The sequence below is a fragment of the Nyctereutes procyonoides genome, unplaced genomic scaffold (genome assembly GCF_905146905.1).
Source record: "Nyctereutes procyonoides isolate TBG_1078 unplaced genomic scaffold, NYPRO_anot_genome, whole genome shotgun sequence".
NCBI classification, from domain to species: domain Eukaryota; kingdom Metazoa; phylum Chordata; class Mammalia; order Carnivora; family Canidae; genus Nyctereutes; species Nyctereutes procyonoides.
Window position 1 is genome coordinate 2,123,733 of NW_026575152.1, and position 13,751 is coordinate 2,137,483.

The following is a 13,751-nucleotide window of genomic DNA, read 5'->3' on the forward strand; positions in this document are numbered from 1 at the left end:
TTGTCTTCTACTTCCTTGTCTTTCAGTCTGTATCTGGTCCCTCTGAATAGATTCCCTACCTTCTTCTGCCTTAAAAAGAGTAGTTTAGATGAAATGGAGCCTCTCAGATAGAGATTGGAAATGTGTTATGGCATTAAGATGGAAGTATACTGGAATATTTATTTAAAAATATGAGAAAATTGACAGGGGAATGTTAGTTTATTGAGCAATTATTTTTTAAAGCATCAACTGATTATGAGTTCCTGTGTCAGATACTAGGAATAAGAGAATAACCAGAAACAAGTATGATTTTCAAAGAGGTCAGTCAGAGAAAAGATTAACTAAATTATTGTATTATAATGCCAAAGTATATAATAGATGTGGTTACTAGATACTCAGAGACAATAAAAGGGGTAATGAACCACAAGAAATTTTAGTAGAAAAATATTTGATTACATGGATTATAAACATTTCTAAATATTATTTTTTCCAAATACACTATATACTTTATTCATATACATTTGTATCTGTACAATAGGTGACAAATTTAATGTTAACTTATTTCATTTTTTATCCCAATATTTTTGATAATTAGATATATTTCCAGATTTATGGATCCTAACAATTTAAAATTAATCTTAATTTTATCATACATTATTGGATGAATAATTATTAGATGAATCTGTTGAAAAATAATTTTTTTAAATTTTTTTTTATTTATTTATGATAGCCACAGAGAGAGAGAGAGAGGCAGAGACACAGGCAGAGGGAGAAGCAGGCTCCATGCACCGGGAGCCCGACGCGGGACTCGATCCCGGGTCTCCAGGATCGTACCCTGGGCCAAAGGCAGGCGCCAAACCGCTGCGCCACCCAGGGATCCCAAAAAATAAATTATTTAACTTCCAAAGGCTAACATGATTGTTTTGTAGGTATATATACTTGATTTAGAAAGACTTTTGGTTTCTAAATTCACTAATTTATTTTTCCTCCAGAGCCATTTTTCAGGCCCCACAGAGTGATTGTGTTTTAAGAATAGAATTGCAAGGTTATATGAAAGATGAATTGGAAAATGTGCAAGTTTATCTATAGTGTTTTTTTTTCTTTTAAAAAAACAGCTTTGCTGAGGTATATTTGATACACAAATACTACCTATATTTAATTTGATGAGTTTGGACATATGTATATACCCATGGACCATCACCAAAATCAAAGTGTTGGATTTAGCCATTGCAACCAAAAGTTTCCTTGTGTCCAATTTTTTTTTGTTGTTGTCATTTTATGTCTAAGTCTACCTAATATAAAATCTAGGCTCTTCCAAAATGTTTAAGTGTATACTAACTGTAGGTTCTATGCTGCAGCAAGTGTCTAGAACCAATCATCTTGCATAACTGAAAACACACCTAGTGAAAGAATTCATGTTTCCCCATAACCCCAACCTTTGGCAACCAGCATTCTATCCTTTATCCTCTATTCTATGAGTTTGACTATTTTAGGTACTTCATATAAGTGAAATAATCAAATATTTGTTTTTCTGTGACTGTCTTATTTCACTTAGCATAATGTCCTCAAGATTCATTCATGTCACAAATGGCAGGAATTTATTTTAAAATCTGGATAATAATCCATTGTGTTTTCTACATTTTCTTCATCCATTCTTATATTGATTATCAGTTTGGTTGTTTTTATAACTTGGCTATTGTGAATAGTGCCCCCGATGAACATGGGAGCACAGATTATCTCCTTGAGATACTGATTTTAGTTCTTTTGGGCATTTACCCAGAAGTGGTATTCATTTGTGGATAATATGGCAGCTCTATTTTTATGTTTGAGGAACCTCCATACTCTTTTCAGTATGTTTTCATACTGTACCATTTTATATTCCCACCAACAGTATAGATGGGTACCTATTTCTCCACATCCTTAGCCACATTTTGTTTTGTTTTTGCTATTGAACTGTAGGAGTTCATTTTTCATTTTAGGTATTAACCCCTTATCCCTTTATCAAATATATGATTTGCAAATACTTTCAGCCTGAGGGTTGTCTTTTTAAAATATTTGGAAAGTAGAGAAAAATGGAGATGTAATTTGATGATGAAAATACTCTATGATTATAGTTTCACTTTTAAAATAGTTCAGATTAAAAAATAATAAAATAAAATAATTCAGATTAGGGCAGTCCTGGTGGCGTAGAGGTTTAGTGCCACCTTCAGCCTGGGGTGTCATCCTGGAGACCTCGGATGGAGTCCCACGTCAGGCTCCCTGCGTGGACCCTGCTTCTCCTCTGCGTGTGTCTCTGCCTCTCTCTCTCTGTATCTCTCATGAATAAATAAATAAAATATTTTTTTAAAATTGAGATTAAAATTGTTCTAATTAAATCAGTTTATCATTTTTTTGGTCTTCTGACATAAGTTCCCAGATTTATTGCCTACTTGGTTACAAAGTGAAAGACAAGTAAAAATTTGCAAATGAAAACATTATAATAATTATATTAAAACTGTACCCTTTGAGTCCTTAGAAAAAGGACTTTATAATTCTGTGCTTGTACTTGAAACATTGTTCTCAGGATGCATACGTAGCTCCAAAACCTGTTTACATTAGAGCTTTCATCCCTTCCCTTATCACATTTGACTTAAAAATTCTACCAGGATTCTTTTTTATTTTTTGCAGTTGGGAAGTCTACTATTAATATATAATTACCAGGGTTTGCTGGTAGAGTTTTATACTTATAAACTATCCAATATATCATAATATAATACTTATATACTTATGTAACATACTTATGTTATAGTTTTGGTCCTTTTCTTGCTATTAGAAAATAAAGCAATAAACTTACACATAAAGTAAATTGAAAAGTAAAGTGAATTTCCACCAATAAACCACAGTGCAATTTTTCTGTCAATAGGTTCCCTTCTGCCCTTAGACCCAGGAAAATTTTCTAATGGAACATTTACTAATAGCTACCTTTTCTCTTCTTAAAAAAGGAAAGTCTGCTCTTTTTCTGCTTTATGTTATTTTTCAGTAGCATTGAATATGAAATGAAATGGTCAGATGTAGAAGTGGAAAAATGATTTTAAATTACTTTAGATTTTCAACAAAAGTAAAATTCACTTAATATCTAAAGGAATACAAAAATGCATCTAAAAAAACATTTGATGTGAATATATACATCATTAGGATATTGCAAGTATTTAATTATACTGGCCAATGATATTCATTAAAAGCAAGATTTCAAAATCATCTCCTGGCTTCCTTAAATACATAAAGTTCCAATGTATTTCCTTACCAAAAAAAAAAAAAAAAAAAAAAAAGCCTGAATGTCACTATTTAAACCACTTAATGAATATTTGCTTTGGGATATTAGAAACAGGCCCAATGGGTGAAACTTTTTCATGACTTACCATATAAACTATATTGTATCAATTAGCTTTAGCTGCGTGACAAATCACTTCAAAATCCAATTTCTTAAACAACATTCATGTATCATTTCCTATGAATCTGTGTACGGTTTGGATAGTTTTGCTGATGTAAGCCACCTCAACTGGGCTTGCCTTGACATCTGTGGTCTGCTGGCAGGTCATCTAGGGCTAATTGATCTAGGATAGCTTCATACTTATGCCTGGCAATGGAAGCTACATATCAGTGGGGCTAATGGCAGTGATATGATCATTGTTTCTACTCAGACAACAGGCTACCCCAGGTTTCTTCACAGATGGGAGGGGGAGCACTATTTCAAAAGCACCAAGAAGAGGCAAATTCCAATGCTGAAACATTTTTCAAGTTTCTGTTTGTGTCCTTCTTGCTACTTTTCTATTAACCAAAGCAATTTGCATAGCAATACTCAGAATCATTATGGGAGGCAACTGAGGGCAGAGATACTGGGACAAGTTAATAAATGTAACAATCTACGGGCACTTTTATGCCTTCAGATAGTTTTTATTTTTCCCACAAAGATACATCATACAAAAGTTTATTTAGCAAAACGCTAGACTGGTATGGAAAGGGAGTCTGTATGAGGACTTGGCTTCAACAACAGAGAGAGGGAAACTAATAATAAAAAATGAAACCAACATTACTGAGTATTGTCCATGGCTGGTATACAAACTGATATTTTCCTTCAAAAATTGTTTTCTTCCCTATTTTGGTCCCAGTGTAAACATTTTTAAGCTATTAAGTGCCTGAGTGGTTTGAAATGCAAACTGATCCAAATTATCAGTGCCAACAGGCTAGGAAATAATAGCCAGCTGACCAAATATGGTATGCAGATAGAAATAAATTATGATTTCTGAAACCCCTGCAAACTTATTGAAAATTAATTTCAAAATGAAATGCAGCATCTGTCCAAATGGCATTTAGACAATAATGTCATAAATCATTACTTTTTTATTTTATTTTTTAAGATTTTATTTATTCATGAGAGAGAGAGAGAGAGAGAAGAGAGAGAGAGAGAGAGAGAGAGAGAGAGAGAGAGGGAGAGACACAGGCAGAGGGAGAAGCAGGCTCCACACAGGGAGCCCGATGTGGGACTCGATCCCGGGTCTCCAGGACAACACCCTGGGCTGAAGGCGGTGCTAAACCACTGAGCCACCCAGGCTGCCCAAATCATTACTTTTTTAATATGAGAAAAGGTTTAGTCAACTCCACTATCATTACCCAGTAAACAGTGAAACTTTATAATGGTAAACCATTTACTAAACACTACAATCATTCATATTTTATTTATTATTCATACTTTAAAAAATTTATTTATATGATTCAATTTCTATGATTCATTGTATTATTTGCATAATGAAAATGCTGACTTAATAGGGTAATTGCAGGAAATTATTAATATTTTTGATATTTTAAAACTGAAAAATGCTATATATCTTCTGTTTCATTGCAATTATATAGGTACATTCTTAAGAAACCATCCATTATCAAATCAATATTATAATATAAATTGATTAGAAACAGATATTTAAGCATTTTACAGTTTTTAATGCATTGCTTTGTTAAAGAATATGTAAAGCCACTCCAACAGAATATATTTATGTAGGAAAGCACAGCGTTTTTTCCAAAATACAGTAAAATATACAGAAGATCCTAATCTCAAATTGAGTAACAATGGTGTTTAGTATGTTCAAGTCATATCCCATAATTAATTGGTTACCTTATATTTAAATCTGCTTTACAAATCCTGTGTATTCAAATATACAAATTAATCAGCAGCCACTTGAAATATTTCTGATGTACTACTTCAAAGAATAAACTGTTTCCAAAAATATAGCTCAAATATTTTGAGTATCTACATCTTGTACTTTCATCCAACAATAGATACCAATGAAGTTTTGTAGGTTAACCTCAAAAGTCATTTGAGAGAAACATTTTTTTGAAAATAATAACTTTAAATGAACTAGTGATTTCTGGAAAATGTGTGTGTGTATGTGTGTGTGTGTGAATTGTGCTTCTTATTTTAGATCTTTAACAAAAGTTTAGTGTTTGGTGTATATTGGACAATCTTCTCAGAGTACAGTGTATATTAATATAGCCTCATGATACACTCATAAGGTAGTATATTGTATTACAACCATTTTAAAGTGAGAAAAATGTAACAGGTTAACTAGCTTACCCAACGTCACACACAATTATTACACATTGAAGTATGAAATCTGATCTTTGAGCTTTTCATAATAAGCAGTATTTATCTTGAAATTGAATAGCTAATTTGTAGGATTATATCTCCACCTTTGTTCCATTTTTCCTTTCTGAAATGCACCAACTATAGAAACTCTCAGAATTTTGATCTTATCTAGTTTTTCATTTCTTTCTAGATCTGGTCTTATAGACCTTGATATTTAACTAGTTTTCTGGTTTCTTCAATCTTTTTCTTCAAATTTTGGTCTAATTTTTCTAGATGTTCCCTGTACTTAGGTCAGTCTGCAAAATGTTTCTTTTTTTTAATATTTTATTTATTTATGATAGACATAGAGAGAGAGAGAGAGAGAGAGAGAGAGAGGCAGAGACACAGGCAGAAGGAGAAGCAGGCTCCATGCACCGGGAGCCCGATGTGGGATTCGATCCTGCGTCTCCAGGATTGCGCCCTGGGCCAAAGGCAGGCGCTAAACCACTGAGCCACCCAGGGATCCCCTGCAAAATGTTTCTTTACCACTTTTACAATCAGAAATCTTTATACTTCAATCACAAAATAGGAAAGGCATTTAATACTTTAGACAAACAAGTTTCTCAATTACCACTAGTTCCTACCAACGTGAGCTTATCTCTACTATCCATGAAGGTTTAGCCACTATATCAACTGAGGTCCTTCACGTGGCAGACGTCAGCACAGGACTGGACTTTCAAAGGAATTCCCTGGGGTAATCCTGTGTTGGATAGAGTAGAGGAAGAGGGGAGTAGGGAGTAGTCAGGCAGAGCTGGAAGCCTGCAATGCTGATTTGATGCTTGTTAAGAGAAATAAAGGAACATTCAGTAGAGAGAGCCTCTAAGCACAATGTAGCTCTGAGAAAGTCTCAGACAGGCCAACTGGGAGTCCCAGGACAAAGATCACCTTAGAATAGTCCCAGATTGGGCAGGGATGGCTTAACTCTGGGAATTCCACTGGGCTCAGTCACTGGGTGGAACACTCAGAGAGAGAATGGCTTTGGCCCCAGCAGAAAAGGTAAAGTGAATCCAGAAGGTAGAGCTGAAGGATATTTGATGTAAGGAGCACTGGGTGTCATTCCCAACTGTAGAGGTAGAGGCTGTCAGCTCACCTACTCTCCTTGCAGAAGGTCTCTCCTGAAGTGAATTCTGAACAGTGCACTTCTGTGGCTGCCACAACTGCAATTTTACCAATGTTCTTCTGGTTTACTTTGCCCTTCTATTATTTCAGTTTTCTCCTCTAAATGATGGCATAAAATTAAGTCCAGATTTTTAAGGTTAATGAAAATATCAAATGAGAAAATATAAATGTAATTGTTCTCAAACAGAGGTGTTAAACAAATGTTAATTATTATGTCACTCCATAGAGATAGTTCCTTACAACAAATATTTCTTTCATAAACTTAACAAACTTGACAAAGTAGATAATAAATTTGAGTTTTAGAAATCTACTAATCATCCTGATGCATTAATGACATATAACTTAAGACAATTCTAACAGAAGTAGAGTATTGAGAGATGTATTATACCAGAGGCCATGACTAGAATTTCAAGTAATATGTCCATGATTACACAATAAAAAAAAATCTCCACTTATTCATTATCCTTCTTTTAAAGAGTGGTCCACTAGGTTCATTTCCAAATAGATGAAAGGTTTTAAGAAATGAATAATAAATGTAGAACTTAACGTACTATTGTACTCTTGATGTTTATTTTCAAAAAGCTGGTCAACCACCAAAAATCCAGGTAGCCATACTAACAAATTGATTAGCAACAAAAATGCACATCTTTCGATTTTTCTACAATATGAAATATTTTGTGAGTGGGCTAGAATACAGGTATCTGTTGAATATCCTGTTTCTACAAGTTTAGCGAGTTGTGGGGTGGTAAAAAGTTTATGTTAAATGAAAAAGTTTAACCCATTAGTAATCTATGAATTAAAATATAAATCTACAGTAATGTAATAAATGTAGGTCTTTAAGTACATATGTATAAAAATAATGAACTATTTTTTTCAATTTGCAAGAGCTGTTAGTTATAGTGATGAAAGAGAAGAGACACAAGGATGACATAAAACAGACACATGCTGACTAAGGAGTGGACATGTCCAGTATTAAGAAATAGAACCTTTTGCATAACAATGATATAAGAACAAGAGTAAATTAAAATTGCCAGAGAGGAAGAAATTAAATTTGCTGTATGTAATCTGGTAACTGTCTTTACAACTTGGCCCTAATTTGTAACATAAAATCTATATAAAATTCTAAAAAAATGTGCTTATAATCAGCTCCAAATCTGCAAAAGAATTTTCTCCTACCAGTAAAATACCTAGCTAGGTTTCTCGTCTCTGCAGTGATTTTGACAGGAGAAAAGCAGTCTTCTAAGTTTTTAGCCCTTCCAATACCAATGCTTTCGTGTAACCACATGATTTTAGACAACCTAGAAGTTTGTATTATAACTGGGAACATACAGCATTCCTGTTCAAAATCATGAGCTAACCTCCTCTCACAAACATGACAAATCTAAAGCTATATATGGAACAATTTCCTCTGACAAAACCTGAAAACTGGCAAAGCAACACTTTCACAACCTACAAAAAGAAGGAAAGGACCTCAAAGTAGGTAGGAAAGGGTTAGAGATTCTTGCCATAATCCCCACCCCAGCACACCAACCCACAATCTGGGGGAACTAAAAACCTGGAGCTCCTTCCTGAGAAATAGAAGGTTTGTAACTTACATTAAGCACCCAACTTTAAAAAAATATTTAAATTCAAATAGTTAACATATAGTGTATTATTAGTTTCAGAGGTAGAATTTAGTGAATCATCAGGTGTGTACGACACCCAGTGCTCATTACATCAAATGTCCTCCTTAATGCCCATCACCTAATTACTCCATCCCTTCACTATTCTACCCCCCAGCAACCCTCAGTTTGCTTCCTATAGTTAAGAATCTCTTATAGCTTGCCTCCATCTCTGTTTTCATCTTATTTTATTTTTCTTCCCTTCCTCTATGTTTGTCTATTTTGTTTCTTAAATTCTACACATGAGTGAAATCATATGGTATTTGTCTTTCTCTGACTGATGTATTTCACTTAGTGAATATCCTCTGGTTCCATCCACGTCATTGCAAATGGCAAGATTTCTCTTTTTGATTGCTGAGTAGTAGTCCACTGTATATAAATAGTATATCTTCTTTATCCATTCCTCTATTGATTGACATCTGGGCTCTTTCCATATTTAGGCTATCATGGACATTGCTGCTATAAACACTGAAGTGCATGTATCCTTTGAATCACTATTTTTGTATCATTTGGATAAATACCCAGTAATGCAATTGCTGGGTCATAGGGTAGTTCTATTTTTAATTTTTTAAGGAACCTCTGTAATGTTTTCCAGAGTGGCTACAGCAGTTGGCATTCCTGCCAACAGTGGTAAACACTCAACACTTAAGACTGGCACCTAAGAGAACTAAGAACATACATAACACCAAACCAAATCAAAACAAAACTAATAATACAAAAGAAATCCTACTATTAGTTCAAAGAAAATGTGTTAAAATTTCAGAGCACTAAAGTATAGTCAGTCTGAATTGCTTTATTCCCAAATATAATTTGTCTGAAGCTTTATGGTTTTGTTTGATCTAAGCAAAATAATTTTATAACCTACTGTAGATGGTGCTTTCCTTTATCCAGATTTTATAAAGCCAGAGCTAAAAATGTTCTTGTGAATCTGAGTAGGTTAAAGAAAGAAAAATTGACATTGAACTGCATATTTTTTTGGTGTACAACTCAGTTTATTCATAATTAAAAATATAAGTGATGACTATAGCCTTTCAGAGTAATAGGAATTAAGCTTTTATCACCATCACCACAGCTTTTAGTACTTGACCCTGATCCTTGAGGAGAATGTTACAACTGACATGGAAAAGTGTTATTTAGGTGCTTACACCAAAGATATATATTGCTGAGGAACAATTTTTGAGTGAGAAGTTTATATAGTATCCCTTTATAGCCCATACTAAAATTCATGATTGTAGATGTCATACTTCTGGGGAGCTAAAATACTGTGCACTAGAATCTAATCAATATTATACTTCAGGTAGAATAAAGTGTGGTATATCTATATTTTTACAACCATTATTTTCTCAGAGCACATTACCTAGTATGTGTGGTAGTCATAGAAAAATATATAACAATATGGAGATTACAAAATGGTATATAAATGGTATATAAAATAATGATGCTGAGGTATTTCAAATCAAGTTTTTGTTCTTCTCTAGATTTGTTTCTATGATATTAACCACAAGATTACAATCTGGAAGTAAAGCACACAACACAAATAATCCAAATTATCTCTCGTTTTCTTCAGATTCCTTTTTTCAATCTGATTTACACTGGCCTAAAGTGAAAATTAAAAGAGCAATTATAAGGAATGGTATTCACTTTCCCTAGATTGCTTTTACTGTATAAATATCTAGGAGGTTTTTATTTACTGTAAGGATCCCTTACTAATAGGGGCAGAAGTACAAATCTCACACAGGACTTATCTCCTTTTGTTAGCTATAAGTAATTTCTGTTAGAAGGGATTTCTTTTTGTGGAGGACTGCTGAATAGTAACACTATTTAAATAGTCACTTTGTAACTTTGTTATGTAACTCATATCACTTTTCTTAGAAAGTTACTGGGAAAGACCAGATTAGCTCACAAGGGATTAGTCAAAATCAAAGATCCAAATATATGATTTCTACATTATAAAAGGACTACCATAATAATGATGAATAAGGTAAAAATAACATTTTATATTAGATATTATATGGATAAAATTAATGTAATATATGATGTTTTATAAAGCATATTATACAATCAACATTTTTTAGTACATCCTATGTGGCAGAATTTAACAAGCATTTTAATGTAATAATCTCAAAATCTTTTTATGAGCTTTATTATTAATACCTCATTTTATAAAAAGAGATGATGAAACTTAGAGGCATTGAACAATTTACCCAAGGTTATATAAAATGACAGAGTTAAGATTTCCTTTATACAATCAAATTTAGAAGCAGCTGTATATCTATATAGCTACAACATCAAAAAAATATGTTCTCTTGGGAAGGAAAACATGTGGTGTTAAAAGTTCTATAATAATGAATGATACCATAAAACCATTGTTAACAATATACAGGAAATAGCAAAAAACCCCAGGAACAGTTAACAACATTTTCATTATAGTATTCAGCACACAAACAAAATATTCACAAAGAAAAGTTTCCCTTAATAACCACAAATAGGAGTTTCCCCAGATTTGCTCCAGGACAAATTTGGTGGCTTAAGTTTTAGAGGGAGCTTATTCTTTGCTGTCATGTCATAGTTTCCATCATTTCAAGTAGACTGAAAATAATTAAAAATATTGCTACAAAGAATATTATAAATAATACAAGCTAACCTAGCCCACTGCTTTTTTTTTTTCTCCATTTATACAATCTCTCAGTTAAATCTTCATTTTCTTTGGAATGTAGTAAAAATATATTCAGCAAAAAATAAGAAACAAAGTGTCCAGGACATAGGTTGTAGAGGTATAAAATATGGAGATATGTTACTTTCCATATTAATAAGAATATATATGTGAGATATAGAAAGTAATAGAGATCTAGTAACAGGGACTCCTACAAATTCTCAAAAATGAAACAATTAACAAAAAACCACATACTTAGAGGTGAATTTTAAAAAAAGCTAAGTCTTCAGAAAGTATAAACACCAAAAATCATTAGGGGTTTTCTTTCTTAAACCATATAATTGTACATTACAATTAATTGCAATTTAATGAAATTGAATTGCAAGTGTTTGTATAAATTTCAGTATAAAACTACTCTGTGGCACATCAAATGTTAAGAAAGTTTTAAGGTTTGTGGAAAAATATGTCTAAAGTCAAATTAAACTTAGTAAAGCTTCCCTTACATTTTAATTTTCCTTCAAGTTGTTATTTTTTTCATTGTTAGATATTTCTCTCAGCTTATTTTCTTAGTCTTTTGAGGTCTCAAAGTATTCAAAGATCACACAAGATTTTAAACACAATTAAGCACACATTAAATGAAATGACTTAGTAACCATATTTTTCAACTAAATTGTTATTGACATCAACCATTTCTTCATGAAGTGCCACTTTCCACAATAAGTGTTATAGTCTTTTATATTAGTTCAAATGCAATTATTTGCAAAGCAGCAACTGCATTAGCATTAGAAATAATGGTCAAGATATAAAAAGTTAATATAATGCTTATAGAACAATCTCTTTGTGAATTCTGCATGTTCATACATAATATTCAGTGTTTAATACAAAAAACAGCATCTGCTATTGAGGAATTTCTTTCTCAGAAGACACTGTGTGTGAAAAAGTAAGCACCAATACAGTTTGTTCTCTTAGTTATTAGGAAATCTAATTGGCTATATTTAATAGAGTTAGTAAAACTTTCAATAGGATTCTGGAGTATAATATAATCTTACCAAAATTTTAAAATGATAGAAGACATTATTTCTGTATCTATCTGTATAATCTATTTATCTACCTACCTACTGTGGAGGCCGAGAAAATTAGGCCATTCCACCTCAAGTTTAGCATTAGCACAAGTACAGCCATCTCAGGCCCCTGTGAATAAGAAACTTTACAGAAAACAGACTGCAGAACGCCCTTAAAAAGAGTCCCATATCAGAAAGAAAACAACTCAAAATGCCCTTGACAGAGACAGAAAGTCCTGTGTTGGAAGGAAAAGAGGTCTTAAGAAACTCCCCCACCTTTCCCCCATATCGGAATGAAAAAAATTCCTCCACCCCTTCTGAAAATCCCCTAGACCAGCCCCATAAAACACAGCTGGAACCCATCTCGGGGTCCAAGTCCCTGCTCCGCTGTGTCGAGTATATTTGGATCCAAGCTCCAGCTTGTAATAAACCCTCATGTACTTGCATCGGTGTCGGCTCCTTGGTGGTTTCTCGGATTCGCAATCTTGGGCACAACACCTACTCAAATATATCTATCTACCTATTTATCTGTATTGCTCAGAAATTTTGAGGTTGGAGAAATCCTCCATTGACTTCTGTAGCCAATTACTGAAACACACACATGCATTAGTATGGGCTATGAATACATAAAGATATAAACAGTGGTGAGATATATTAAACCTTCTATAAATAAAACAAGGTTAGATGTAAACAATATAAGATTAGAATTAACAGCAGGAATGGAAACAATATTGAGGACATACTTTTTTTCATGTCTTCAAATAATCATTTTAGATTTGTAATCTCACATAATCTTCATAATTAGATGATGAGTTTGCCACTAGATTTTATAGATTTTGTAGAAAAGCAATGTGAATATGGTGTACAAGATGATAGGTAAGTAACATTATATGGCCCCCAATTTTTTTTGCCATCACTGCTAATATATTTGTTTTACAACATTGCTTCTTTCCCTGTTCCAGAAGAAAAGGTAACAGCAGATGCTTAGAAGATATTGTTATATCTTAGTATATATAACATCTGTATTTTATAGATTTCATAGATCTCTATATATCTGTCCATATGCATATATGTATATACAACATATTTACATGCAGATAAATCTCCATGCTGGCAGTAGGTATAAATTAGCAAGTATATACTAAATTTATGAGAAAATAATAAAACTAATAAACCCTCTATCAGCTAGTATTCCTACATATAAGGAATTCATCTATGTGCTTTTATATTGATTAATTTATTTAATCCTAAAGAGAACTTTATACTATTAATATCCCTGTTACAAAGATGATAATATTGAGGCCTAGACATGCATGATACATAGCTAGTAAATAAAGAACTTAGTTATAAAACAAGTTATTTTTATTTGATACCCTGGACCTAGCTATTCTCTTGTGTTGCCTCTTCCTTGCCTGTAGTCACTAGTGTCAGAGTCATCATTAATACAGTCGATTTCTCTAGGGAACAAAGTCCAGCTCAGAACTTTTAAAAATTATATTGATGGTTTTCTGTTAAAATTAGACATAGACTTTTGAGAAAATATAAACATTTTAAACCTGTGACTATAATTTCAGTGTGGTGACTTAGTGTTGAAGGTTACTGAGAAGATGTGGCCTCCA